Below are 14,013 nucleotides of genomic sequence, written 5' to 3'. Positions count from 1 at the left end.
CGTAATTAGCTTGCGGAATGCTAGCGTTTTCCAAGCGATCTGTAGCGTCGCTTGGTAAACTGACAGGTTGGTCACACTTGTCAAACATTGTTTGACAAGTGTGACCAACTTTTTACTATTGATGCTGCCTATCCCCGGCAGTCTTCCCGCTCCTCGCGATGCTCCGGTCCCAATAATTGCATTGCGACAATGACCCCAGATGAAGTAGCAGTCTCGCGAGTAGGGTTGAGCATTCCGATACCGCAAGTATCGGGTATCGGACGATATTTGCTGTATCGGAATTCCGATACCGAGTTCCGATATTTTTGTGATATCGGAATCGGAAGTTCCCAGTGTATGGTTCCCAAGGTCTGGAGGAGAGGAGACTCTCCTTCAGGCCCTGGGATCCATATTCATGTAAAAAATAAAGAATAAAAATAAAAAATATGGATATACTCACCCCTCCGGCGGACCCTGGACCTTAGCGATGTAACCGGCAGCCTCCGTTCCTAAGAATGCAGTGTGTAGGACCTGCGATGACGTCGCGGCTTGTGATTGGTCGCGTGAGCGGTCACATGAACAATCACAAGCCGCGACATCATCGAAGGTCCTTCATGCTGCATTCTTAGGAGCGGAGGCTGCCGGTTACATCGCTAAGGTCCCGGGGCCGCCGGAGGGGTGAGTATATCCATATTTTTTATTTTTATTCTTTATTTTTTACATGAATATGGATCCCAGGGCCTGAAGGAGAGTTTCCTCTCCTTCAGACCCTGGGAACCATCCAGGATACCTTCCGATACTTGTGTGCCATTGACTTGCATTGGTATCGGGTATCGGCGATATCCAATATTTTTTGGATATCGGCCGATCCCATCCGATACCTTTGAGTATCGGAAGGTATCGCTCAACACTACTCGCGAGACCTTAAAAATATGAAAAGATGCGGCACTCACCCAAATATTGCTGAAAGTAGTGTCCTTTATTCGCTTTATGCGATGTTAGACATTTGCGGAGAGGTGGCAGGAAAAAGAGACGGGTGCGGGGAAGAAGGAGTGGACGACGTCCGTTTCACGCAAATGCGCTTCTACGGGTCCAGGTGGACCGACGTCATCACAGGTCATTTTCGCAATGCATTATTGGGAATGGAAGCATCTCGAGGAGCGGGAAGGCTGTCAGGGATGCCGGAAGGTGAGAATATCATGATTTTTTATTTTAATTCTTTTTTTTCTAACAATTATATGGTTCCCAGGGCCTGGAGGAAAGTCTCCTCTCCTCTACCCTGGGTACCAACCGCACATGATCCGCTTACTTCCCGCATGGTGGGCATAGCCACATGCGGAAAGTAAGCGGATCAATGCTTTCCTATGTGTGCGGAATCCCTGCGATTCCGCACAAAGAATGAACATGCTGCGTTTTTTTCCAGAATGCGATTCCGCCGCGGAAAAAAACGCAACATGTGCACAAAAATTGCAGATTGCATTCTAATAATAGGATGCTTAATGTATGCGTTTTTTTGCGTTTTTATAGAGAAAAAAACAGCAAAAAATCCTGAATGTGTGCACACAGCCTTAAAGGGCACCTGTCACCCCGTTTTTTGAAGATGAGCTAAAAATAGCGTTAAATAGGGGCAGAGCTGGGCGTTACATTAGTGTCTTTTGTGTGCCTTTATAACCTACCTAAGCTGCCGAAATACCTTTGTAAAGTCGCCGTTTTCTGCTGTCACTCACGCTGGTCTGGTCATATGGGTGTGGTGACAGCGCTGTTTCTCCCCCAGAATCCTGCTCATCATTATGTTGGTGGCGTAGTGGTGTGCGCATGTCCAAAGCGAAGATCCACTGCCCAGGAGATTCAAAACAGCGCGGTCTTCGCTATTCGCAGTTTACCGGTGGGCGCGGCCATCTTTCCTGTGCCGCGCGTGCGCAGATGGAGCGCTCTGCTGCCCGGGGCTTCAGGAAAATGGCCGCCGCGATCTCCATCTGCGCACGCGCGGAATCCCGCGGCCATTTTCCTGAAGCCCCGGGCAGCAGAGCGCTCCATCTGCGCACGCGCGGCCACAGGAAAGATGGCCGCGCCCACCGGTAAATGGCGAATAGCGAAGACCGCGCTGTTTTGAATCTCCTGGGCAGTGGATCTTCGCTTTGGACATGCGCACACCACTACGCCACCAACGTAATGATGAGCAGGATTCTGGGGGAGAAACAGCGCTGTCACCACACCCATATGACCAGACCAGCGTGAGTGACAGCAGAAAACGGCGACTTTACAAAGGTATTTCTGCAGCTTAGGTAGGTTATAAAGGCACACAAAGACACTAATGTAACGCCCAGCTCTGCCCCTATTTAACGGTATTTTTAGCTCATCTTCAAAAAACGGGGTGACAGGTTCCATTTAAAGTAAACATTAGAAATTATTAACGTTGAACATTTGTAAAAGGGCAAAATGGGTTGCAGGCTTCAGCATCACAACACATCAGTATTCGTTGTCCCATTGTTTTGAATTCACTGTCGATTTGTAGTGCTGATGACTGACCCCAATAAGTGACATGTGCAAAAATGTATACATACAGTACATGTACATGGCACACACGTACATGACACACACACCTGTACATGGCACACACATACATACAGTACATATACACGGCGCACACACATACATACAGTACATGTACATATTGCACACACGTACATGGTACACACATATACATGGTACATACATACAGTACATGTACATGGCACACACACATACATGGTACACACATACATACAGTACATGTACATGACACACACATACATACAGTACATGTACATGGCACACACATACATACAGTACATGGAACATCCGTATATGCAACACACATGTACATGGCACACACACATACATACAAGGCACACACGACACATACATACATACATGGCACACACACATACATACATACATACATGGCATACACATACATACATGGCACACACGACACATACATACATGGCACTCACGACACATACATACATACATGGCACACACGACACATACATACGGTACATGGCACACATGACACATACATACATGGCACACACATGCATACATGGCAGACACATGCTGCACAACAAATGCTCATTTGATACATGTGATTCATATAAAATCATACACATAGCTCACAGACAGCACACACTACACATACCACACACTATACACACCTCAATTACACACACCTCACATACACTGCTTTATGCTGGAGGGAATGAGATGTTCCACAGTATCAGCTGCAGCTCCTCCTGCTCCCAGCAGCACAGTCCCAGCAGACACCTCCCTGCCCTCTCCTCTGCTGGGACTGCCGACAAGAGCAGGAGGAGCTGACAGGAGCCATCATCACAGGAGCAGCACACACAAAGGGTGCTGCACGACTTATGGTACCTCACATCACAGCTCAGGTATGTAGGTGCCGGCCCGGGTCTTAGCTCTCCCTCCCCTCAGAAGCTCCGTGCAGGAGGACAGGAGGACGGTGCACTGGCCTATGAATACATGGCCTGTGGTGACATCACGGTCACATGGCAGGTCACATGATCGTGATGTCACTACAGGTCCTCAACCAGTCTCTACATCGGATTCGGAAGCTTCACTGATTATGATTATCAGTGGAGCTTCTGCTGTAGTGGCTGGTAGTATTAGCTCTCGCCCTCCTTGTATCCCCGTGACATTATAATCGGTCTAACAAAAAAAAAAAGGGTTCTTTTTTTTTTTTTTTTTCTTTCTTCTCTGTGTTTTGTCATGGATCCCATGACTTCCATAACCCGCCAGTTGGAGGCGCTGTCCCTACAGGTCACTGAGTTGAGAGGAGCAGTGCAGCAACAGGGACTAGCAGTATCTAATATACAGGCTGGAGCTACAGGAGGAGTTAATGAGCCCAAGTTTCCTTTGCCTGAAAAATTTGCTGGGGAACGCAGTAAATTTGATTCTTTTCGTGAAGCTTGCAAACTGTATTTCCGTATGCGCCCGATCTCCTCTGGTAATGAGGCTCAACGTGTGGGCCTGGTGTTGTCATTATTAAGCGGGGATCCCCAAGCATGGGCATTTTCGTTGCCGTCTGATTCTGCTGCATTTAACTCAGTGGAGGGTTTCTTTTCTGCTCTAGGACACATTTACGACGATCCAGACAGAATGGCTCTAGCAGAACCTAAGTTATGCACTATTTGCCAGGGGGAGCGTGTTGCAGAGGATTACTGTTCTGAATTTCGCCGCTGGGCGGTTGACACTCAGTGGAATGAGCCAGCATTGCGGAGTCACTTTATTCATGGAGTTTCTAATAGGGTTAAAAAAGCCCTCCTGATGTACGAGACTCCTGCTTCACTAGATTCCGCTATGAGTCTTGTTTTCCGCATTGATCGCCGTAGGGGGAATCATGAGACGCCGCCTGTGGGTGAAGGTTTAGGTTCCCGTGAGGTTGCTGCAGGTGAGCCCACAGAATCTATGCAAATCGCAGGGGTGTCACATGTTAAGAATCGTACCCCTGTACTCAGGAAGCAGGGAGCCTGTTTTTTCTGCGGTAAAACTGGTCATTTTATTAATATCTGTCCTCTGCTGTTAAAGAAAAACGCAACAGCGGAAAACTTCTGAGCTCAGAGGGTGTGGAGGAGTCCAGTCTGAGCTTATGTATATCTTCCATGATGATTTCTCAGTGCATGCTCCCTGCCAGAATTGTTGTCGCTGGCAGAGAGATACCAATCACTATCTTTGTGGATAGTGGTTCCGCCACAAATCTCATTGATGAGGAGTTTGCGCGCACTGCTGGTTTTAAGATTGAAAAACTGCCTCATCCTATCCGTGTGGTCACCATCAATTCTGCTCCTCTTCCACAAGGGGAGATTACTGAGTTCGTGGCTGAGGTTAAACTCCACATTGGGGTTCTTCATTTCAAGCAGGTCACATGTAAGGTGCTCAAGAGTCTTCCGGCACAATTGGTTCTGGGTTTTCCATGGTTGTCTACACACAACCCGGTGATTGACTGGAAAACTCAGGACATAATCCAGTGGAGTGATTTCTGTCAGGAGAATTGCCTGGCCACGTGTGTGTCCGCTGTGAATTCAAGCGTTCCTGAGTCACTTCAGGATTATGCGGATGTGTTCTCTGAGAAGGGTTGTTCAGAGTTGCCGCCACACCGCTCCTATGACTGTTCTATCAGGTTTAAACCAGGGGCCAAGTTGCCTAAAGCAAGGATGTTCAACATCTCCGGTCCGGAGAGACAAGCGCTCAAGGATTACATTTCTGAAAGTTTGAGCAAAGGGCACATCAGGCCATCATCCTCGCCGGTGGCAGCAGGGTTCTTCTTCGTGAAGAAGAAAGATGGCGGATTACGCCCTTGTTTGGATTTCAGGGAGTTGAACCAGATTACGGTTCGTGATCCATACTCGATGCCACTGATACCTGACTTGTTCAACCAGGTGGCAGGTGCTAAGTGGTTTACCAAGCTTGACCTCAGGGGGGTGTACAACCTCATAAGAGTCCGTCAAGGTGATGAGTGGAAGACGGCTTTTACTACCCCTGAGGGTCATTTTGAAAATTTGGTGATGCCTTTTGGGTTAACTAACGCACCTGCAGTGTTCCAACATTTCATCAATGATGTGTTCTCGCATGTTTTGGGGAAATTCGTTATCGTGTACCTAGATGACATCCTCATATTTTCTTGCGACCGTGATGCTCATTTAGATCATGTCAGGCAGGTGTTACAGCTTCTTAGAGAGAATAAGCTGTATGCTAAACTTGAGAAATGTGTATTTTTTGCTCAAGAGTTGCCGTTCTTGGGTTATATTGTGTCTGCTTCGGGTTTTAAAATGGACGCCGCTAAGGTGCAAGCGGTGCTGCATTGGGAACGTCCTGATAACCTGAAAGCACTTCAGCGGTTCCTTGGGTTTTCTAACTACTATAGGAAATTTATCAAGGATTTTTCTATCATTGCTAAACCGCTAACTGACATGAATAAAAAGGGTACCAATTTCTCCGTTTGGCCTGAGGCTGCTGTTCGCGCATTTGAATTTCTCAAGAACAGTTTTGTTTCAGCCCCCATTCTTGTGCAGCCAGACATATCTAAACCCTTTGTCGTGGAAGTCGATGCGTCTGAGGTTGGTGTGGGGGCGGTACTATCTCAAGGCTCATCCTTGAGTGGTTTGCGTCCGTGCGCCTATTTCTCAAAAAAACTGTCGTCCGCTGAACATAACTACGATATCGGCAACAGGGAGTTGTTGGCTATTAAGTTGGCCTTTGAGGAATGGCGAAACTTCTTGGAGGGGTCGGTCCATCAGGTCACTGTTATTACCGACCATAAGAATCTGTTGTATTTGGAGTCTGCCAAGCGTCTGTCCCCCAGGCAGGCTCGCTGGGCATTGTTTTTCACGCGGTTCAACTTTGTTGTCACTTACAGACCAGGGTCTAAAAACACTAAGGCGGATGCTCTGTCCAGGTGTTTTCCAGGGGGAGAACCTCGAAAGGATCCAGTACCCATCCTCCAAAAGGGTGTTGTGGTTTCGGCTCTCACTACCGAGGTTGAGGCTGAGATTGCCGAGGCTCAGGAGGAGGTACCATCTGAGCTTCCCATCAACAAATCTTTTGTACCGCTTCATCTCCGCCTAAAGGTGTTGGCGGAGCATCATGATACTGTCCTGGCTGGCCACCCAGGGGTTAGAGGTACTTTGGAGTTGGTGTCACGTCGGTTTTGGTGGCCCAAAATCCGACAGGACGTGGTCTCATATGTGTCAGCTTGCACCACGAGCGCTAGGGCGAAGACGCCCCGCTCCCGTCCTGTTGGCACACTACTTCCTCTGGAGGTACTGAGTAAGCCATGGACGGAAACCTCCATGGATTTCATCACTGATTTGCCTCCCTCAGCTGGGAACACGGTCATTTTGGTGATTGTGGATCGGTTTTCAAAAATGTCGCACTTTGTGTCTTTGCCTTCGTTGCCTAACGCTAAGACTCTTGCTCAGGTGTTTGTGCAGGAGGTGGTCAGGCTTCATGGAGTTCCGTCTGACATCGTGTCAGATAGGGGAACTCAGTTTGTAGCAAAATTTTGGAAAGCATTTTGCTCACGGCTGGGGATCAAGTTGTCTCATTCGTCTGCGTTTCATCCCCAGTCAAATGGTCAGACCGAGCGTATGAACCAAAATTTGTAGCAGTACTTGCGCTGCTTTGTCTCTGATAACTAGGAGGAGTGGTCTACCTTTCTTCCTTTGGCCGAGTTTGCCATCAATAATCACCGCCAGGAGTCGTCTGGGGAGTCTCCGTTTTTTTGTGTTTACGGGCTACATCCTCAGTTTTGTACGTTGAGTCAGAGAGGCTCTTCCGGCGTTCCGGAGGAAGACCAGTTAGGAACACAATTGTCATCAGTCTGGAGGAGAGTGAAACAGCGCCTGTTGAGTGTGGGTGCTAGGTACAAACGTGTGGCTGACAGTAGGCGTGTGCCAGGTCCGGACCTGAGTGTGGATGACTGGGTGTGGTTATCCACAAAAAACATAAGACTCAAGATACCATCCCTTAAATTGGGTCCACGGTTTATTGGTCCATTTAGGGTCACCGCCGTCATTAACCCAGTAGCGTACCGACTGGAGCTCCCTACGGTGTATAAAATACACAACGTGTTCCACAGGTCTCTTCTTAAGAAGGTGGTGGGTTCTGTGGACACGGCACCTATGCCACCTCCAGTCTTGGTGGATGGTAACCTAGAATTTGAAGTCTCCAGGGTGGTTGACTCTCGTGTGGTGCACCGCACTTTACAATATTTGGTACACTGGCGTGGTTATGGGCCTGAGGAGAGGTCCTGGGTACCAGCCTCGGACATTCATGCGGATCGACTGGTCAGGTGTTTTCATCATCGCCATCCGGACAAGCCAGGTCCTATAAGCCGTGAGGGCCCTGGGGTCCCTCGTAGAAGGCGGGGTACTGTCATGTCGGACACTGTTCAGACCAGGTCGTCTGACAGACAGCGGTAATTCCGCGTTTGACCACTGTTTGCTCTTTGGCATCGGCTAGTTTTCGTCTGTCTGCTCCGGGGTAAATTTATCTGATCCTCGGATTGGAAGCTGGGCCATGCCCATTTCCTTTAAATGGTTCTCCTGATCTTTGGGCGTCGCCGATTATAGCTTCTGTCTATTCCGTAGTTATCTCGGTCCGGAGTGGAGAGCTGGTTGTTGGAGAATCATTGTTGGTGGTGTATTTTCCTTTGTCTTATTTACTCCTTCCTATATTTGTATTTATTTTGCCCTGCACCTTTATAGTGTATTCCTGATTTACTGCGGCGTGGTGTATATTTTCCTTTATCCTTGTTTGTTATAACTGTGGGTATTGGTCTATTGCATTCACTGGGTGGTGGGCGGTGGTGCTCAGTCTAGGGCTGAATCAGGAGTCAGGGTGAGGGTGGAGGCCTGAACATGCACACCTTCAGTGTAAACTTCAGGTAGAGGGTCAGACAGTGTTTCCCTAGTCTGAGGGAAATTGCAGGAGCCCGGGTTATTAGCTCTCGCCCTCCTTGTATCCCCGTGACAGTATATGACTATTTTTTATTTTAATTCTTTTTTTTTTTACCAATTATATGGTGCCCAGTCCGTGGAGGAGAGTCTCCTTTCCTCCACCCTGGGTACCAACCGCACATGATCTGCTTACTTCCCGCATGGTGGGCACAGCCCCATGCGGAAAGTAAGCAAATCAATGCATTCCTAGTTGTGCGGAATCCCCGCAATTCCGCAAATTTAATGAACATGTTGCTTTTTTTTCTGCGATGCGATTTTTTTCACGGAAAAAAATGCAACATTTGCACAAGAAATACGGAATACACTGTAAATAATAGGAGGCATATGTAAGCGTTTTTTTCGCGTTTTTATCACGTTTTTATAGCGAAAAAACGCAAAAAATACTGAACGTGTGCACATGGCCTTACAGCTCAATCTTATTTATTGCTCTAAGGCCGGGGTCACACAAGCGTATAACACGGCTGAGTGCTATGTGATAAAACATTGTATAGAACTCAGACCAGTGTTATTCTATGGAGCATCTCAGATCTGCGATTATTTTCTCATGTCGATTCACCATGAGGCCGGCGTCACACTATCGAGTTTTACGGACGTATGAGAGGCGCAGAAAATAAGGATTGCATACGGTAAAATGATTCTCTATGGCCCAGCTCCTATCTGCCGTATTTTACGTATCCGTATTATACGGTCTTGTACGGCCGTAGAAAATCATGCATGCATGTCTCACTGACATATATATATATACTGTATATATGTTTTAACGAACATTTGAGCCCATGGATCCATTGTATGTTGGTTTTGCAAGTCTGTGAGAAAATATCGCAGTATGCATGCCATACGGATTACATACGGAGGATGACATGCCAAAATACGCTGCCACACCCTGCCTAAGGATGACATATGGATCACTACTTTGGGAACATTTCTGCGTATTACGGCCGTAAAAAACGGACCGTATTTTCATACGCCTAGTGTGACGCCGGCCTGAGAGAGCAATAGCTGCATGCTGCGATTGGCACCGAGACTTGGCTCACTCACACCCACACAAGTCTATGGATGCATGTGAAACATCAGACTATCATCCCAGAGCAGTCCGATATACGCCGAGACAGGTAATGGAGGAGATGGAAAAATTACTTTCTCCGTCTCCTCCGCAGCTGTGCTCTGATTCTCCCATGTGAGAGGATCGGAGCAGAGCACTAAAACTCAGATCACGCTCACAGCAGAGCTGGAGCCGAGGGTCATTGGCATCTCGCATCTGATGTTATACACTAGTGTGATTCCAGCCTTAGTTGCAGTACCAAGAAAAGCTACTACTTTACACACAGAGCGGGGTCTCGTAAACAATGAAGATGAATCTGCGCTCTCCATAGTGCTACGGTCTGGTCCAAAGTGGCCACATTAGCTATATTTTGCTTCTACGGGAAAAATGTGCCCAGAAAATGTAGCATATCTGCAAGAAAAATTGACATGTTGCGAAGTTGAAGCACGAACAAGCAGGTCAGTTTACACTGCATAAAAAAGCCGAGTGGGCAGGAGATTTTATATGGTAAATCCCATCCACATTGATGACGCTGCGTTTTTGATACAACAAAAATATGTAGCTTTAAAAAGCACCAAAATCTCATTATGGACACAAAGGCTAAGTCTGGAGTCATACTAGTGTGTCCAGGGGCTGACTGGCAAATTTTAGCCTGGGGGGCAAACACAAAGCACTGGCCCAGGAGTGGTGGTCTCACATACCATTCAGCGTGAGAAGTGCGCATCCGAGGTGCAACTGATAAGAAACCATTTCATACATACTAAACTTAAATGGCCTTCTTAGTAGAGTTGAGCGAATTTTTCAAAATACGGTTCTGATTATGATCAGCGGCAAATATTGTATTTGCAATATTCTCCAACCGTCATTGGAGCCAATGGGCGTAAAAATAACTGAATATGTTGGTACCAGGCAGTATGGCACGAATATGGCAAATTCAGATTTGGTGACCGATTCCGAACATATTCACTCAACTCTACTTCTTAGCAGCCGTACAGTAAAGTGTTCCACACAACAAATGTTACCTGAGATGCCAGCCTAAACCTGTTATGTCTATAATCACATGCCTCGCAGGAACACTCCAGCGTGCACAGCCACATAATGTAAGATTGATATACAGACATGACAAATGCCTAAGACACTTTAGTTTTATTTGTGAACTGAATCTGCTAATTCACAAAGGCCACAATTCATCAAAGTATTTTTTCTAGAATTCTGGCATACTACAGTCAGAAAATTTGTGCACATCTCGAAATTATTAAAAAAATGTTGTGGCTTTTGCCATTTTCACCCAGTGTTAGGGCTCATACTCACCTGTGAGAAACTCGGATGAGTCTTTCATGTTAATACCCGGCACTGCTGCCAGCACTCAGATCGGAGCGTGCGGCCGCATAGGAATACATGCAGCCGTACGCTCCACTCCTGAGTGCCGGCAGCAGCGCCGGGTATTAACATGCGAGACTCATCCGAGTTTCTCGCAGGTGAGTATGAGCCCTTAGCCAGATACACCAAAGTAGGAAGAACATGGGAGGCAAGTCATATGCCGAAGCCCGTCAGGCCACTAAAGTGTTGTAATTTTTTAAGAATTTGGCTAACGTAAGCCAGAAATGTACACTTTTGGCAAGGCGCACACCAGTGATAAGATGTGCCTAATTTATTAAGTGCGCCTCTTAATGAATCTTAGGCTGCTTTCACACATCAGGTTTTTTGTTTCAGGCACAATCCGGCAGTTTTTGAAAAAAAACGGATCCTGTTTTTTTTTTACGCCGGATCCGTTTTTTTCCCATACAGTTGTATTAGCGCCGGATTGTGCCTGAAGGGCATGCGTTTCATGCGTTTTGTGCCAGATCCGTCCCTTCAGACTTATTTGTCGGACACAAAAAACGTCCCCTGCAACGTTTTTTCTGTGCGGCGAAAAAGCCTGAAGGGACATTTCCAGCAATAAACGCATGGAACGGGTGTGTGAATCAACGGTTCCGGCTACCGAATCCGGTTTTAACACATTGAGCATGCCCAGAAGCTTTGTTTTCGATTCTGGGATGGGAAAAATTCCCTCTCCCCTCCCTCTCTCTCTCTCTCTCTCTCTCTCTCTCGTCCCCGGAATCAGGAAGTAAAAAATCCTTGCGCAGTAAAGAAAGCCGGATCCAGCTAAAAAACGGATCCGGTGCATCAGTTTTTCACAATTTACGCCGGATCCGTTTTTGTACAAATTTGCCGGATTTAGCCTGAAACCAAAAACCTGATGTGTGAAAGTAGCCTTACAGCTGCACTGCCAACATTAGAGGGATGGTCCGGTACCTATAATGTCCTTTGTAAATTTCTATGCTTACACCCTAACTGCTTTGTAATGAGCTTTATTACACAACATCCTACACTTCTCCCCACTAGTGATGAGCGAGCATGCTCGGGTGGTCTCTGAGTATCTTGGGTGTGCTCATAGATTATGTTTGTGTCCCCATAGCTGCATGATTTGAGGCCGTTAGACAACCTGAACACATGCAGGGGTTGCCTGTTAGTTAGGGAATCCCCACATGTATTCAGGCTGTCTACAAGCCGCAAAAAATGCACTACGTGGACACAAACATAATCTACGAGCACGCCCAAGATACTCAGAGACCACCCGAGCATGCTCGCTCATCACTACTCTCTACCTATCTAATCTCTAAGGGTATGTTTCCACTGTCCGGATTTCTTCAGTTTTTGCGTGCAGGGCTGCATCCGGCGGCCCTGCATAACCGGACATGCGGCGCGTCTTTATAGACCGCAGCATGTCTATTTATCTTGCGGAGACGCTCAGTCTCCGCAAGATAAATAATACAGTCTATGAATACGATGAGGTGATTCCTCATGTGTTCAATGAACACATCCAGAATCACCGTGCGTACAACAGGGGGCAGCGCTTTGGGTGGAGTGGGGTCCCTGCTGCGTCCAAAGGGCAGGGATTCCTGACTGTGCAAACATAGCCTGACTGCAGAAAAACACTCTTAACCTACAGCTATGGGAATTATCTGCATATTAATAGTGTTACTAATCTGCCCAGTGCCCACACTTAGGCTAATTTCACACATAAGTTTCTTGCCGTCAGGCACAATCCGGCGAATTTTGAAAAAAACGGATCTGGCAAAAATTGCCACCGGATCCGTTTTTTTCTCATAGACTTGTATTAGCGATGGATTGCGACGGATGGCTTGGGATCCCGGATCACCTAGTAGGATCCAGCGAAAAAAAACAGATCTGTTGCATCAGTTTTTCACAATTTGTGACGGATCCGTTTTGTTCAACAGTTGACGGATTGTGCCTGAAAGCAAAAACCTGATGTGTGAAAGTAGCCATAACCGAATGCTGTGTGGGAGAAAATTATTTTTTCCCCCCTCCAGCATTCGGGTTTGAGTTACGGGGTGGGAGAAGCGCCGGTTCGGGTTCAGTCACCGCTCTGAGTATACAGAGTGATGGCTGTAACTGCGCACCCGGCCCTGACTGACAGCCCTCCCCAATGCAGAGCATCAGTCAATGCCAGGGTGAGGTTACAGCCGCCACTCTGTAGACTCAGAGCGGTGACTGAACCTGTGTCCGCGCCGTCTCTGTGACTAAAACACGAACGCTACATGGAGAATAGAGTTAATTTTCTCCCTGAAGCGTTTGGCTAAGTGCAGGTGCCGGGCAGGTTAGGAACGCTATTAACCTGAAGATTAACCCATATCTGCAGGTTGATAGTATTTTTTCTGTTGACAGGTTCCTTTAACCATAGTGACAGAGTCTGTGGGAGATGTGCTTCTATGTCTGCCATCACACCATCTAACTGTGAAACAAGAGGTCGTAAGGGGGTGGAGATAGTAGCAGTGAGCAGGGCCGGTTTTAGACAAAATGGGGCGCTAGGCAAAAATTTAAAGTTGGGCCCCAAATGATAACATTGTAAAATCACACAAACATATAGGTTAAACTACATGAGCAGGATGTGGATACAGTTGGTGGAGGGGCCTGGAGCCAGTGCTCACACTGTGGCCCCCATATTTAGGGGCCTTATATCGGCCAACAGGTCTGCCACTATTAGCTGTATGCAGGGGCGTTGCTAGGGTCAGAAAAGATTGGGGGCCCAAGCCCCAAGACAAAGAGTTGCCCCCAACCCCCTCTTAATTTTTTTTTAACACCACAGATAATGCAGTGATAACTCTCTAAGAACAGGTAATGTAGTAGATGTCACCTGCAGTCCTATGTAACACCAGAGATAGCAGTGATAACTCTCTGAGTACAGATAATTTAGTATATATCACATGCAGTCCTATGTAACACCAGATAGACATAGCGTTTCAGAGTAGGACTATGTTCACATGCAGCATTTTTTTCAGTTGCCAAAACCTTTTCTATTAGCAGTAAAAATGTTGCGTTCAAAACACCTGTTTTTCAGCTTGTTTTGTGGTGTTTTTCACACTTTTTTCTGTCTTTTTTTGGAGTGAGGATGTTTGCTTTGTCTACAGTATG

The 14,013-nt window shown here is 47.0% G+C and overlaps 1 protein-coding gene across 1 annotated transcript in view; it reads right to left on the bottom strand.

Annotated features, from left to right (window-relative positions):
* LOC143767517 (uncharacterized) overlaps positions 1–14,013 on the bottom strand; it is a 96,137-nt gene that overhangs the window by 30,757 nt on the left and 51,367 nt on the right. The gene's annotated exons all lie outside the window — the stretch shown is intronic.

Source organism: Ranitomeya variabilis, chromosome 4 (assembly GCF_051348905.1).
Source record: "Ranitomeya variabilis isolate aRanVar5 chromosome 4, aRanVar5.hap1, whole genome shotgun sequence".
Taxonomy (NCBI): domain Eukaryota; kingdom Metazoa; phylum Chordata; class Amphibia; order Anura; family Dendrobatidae; genus Ranitomeya; species Ranitomeya variabilis.
The sequence above is the reverse complement of the archived record's forward strand: the minus strand, read 5'-3'. Positions and strand labels throughout refer to the sequence as shown.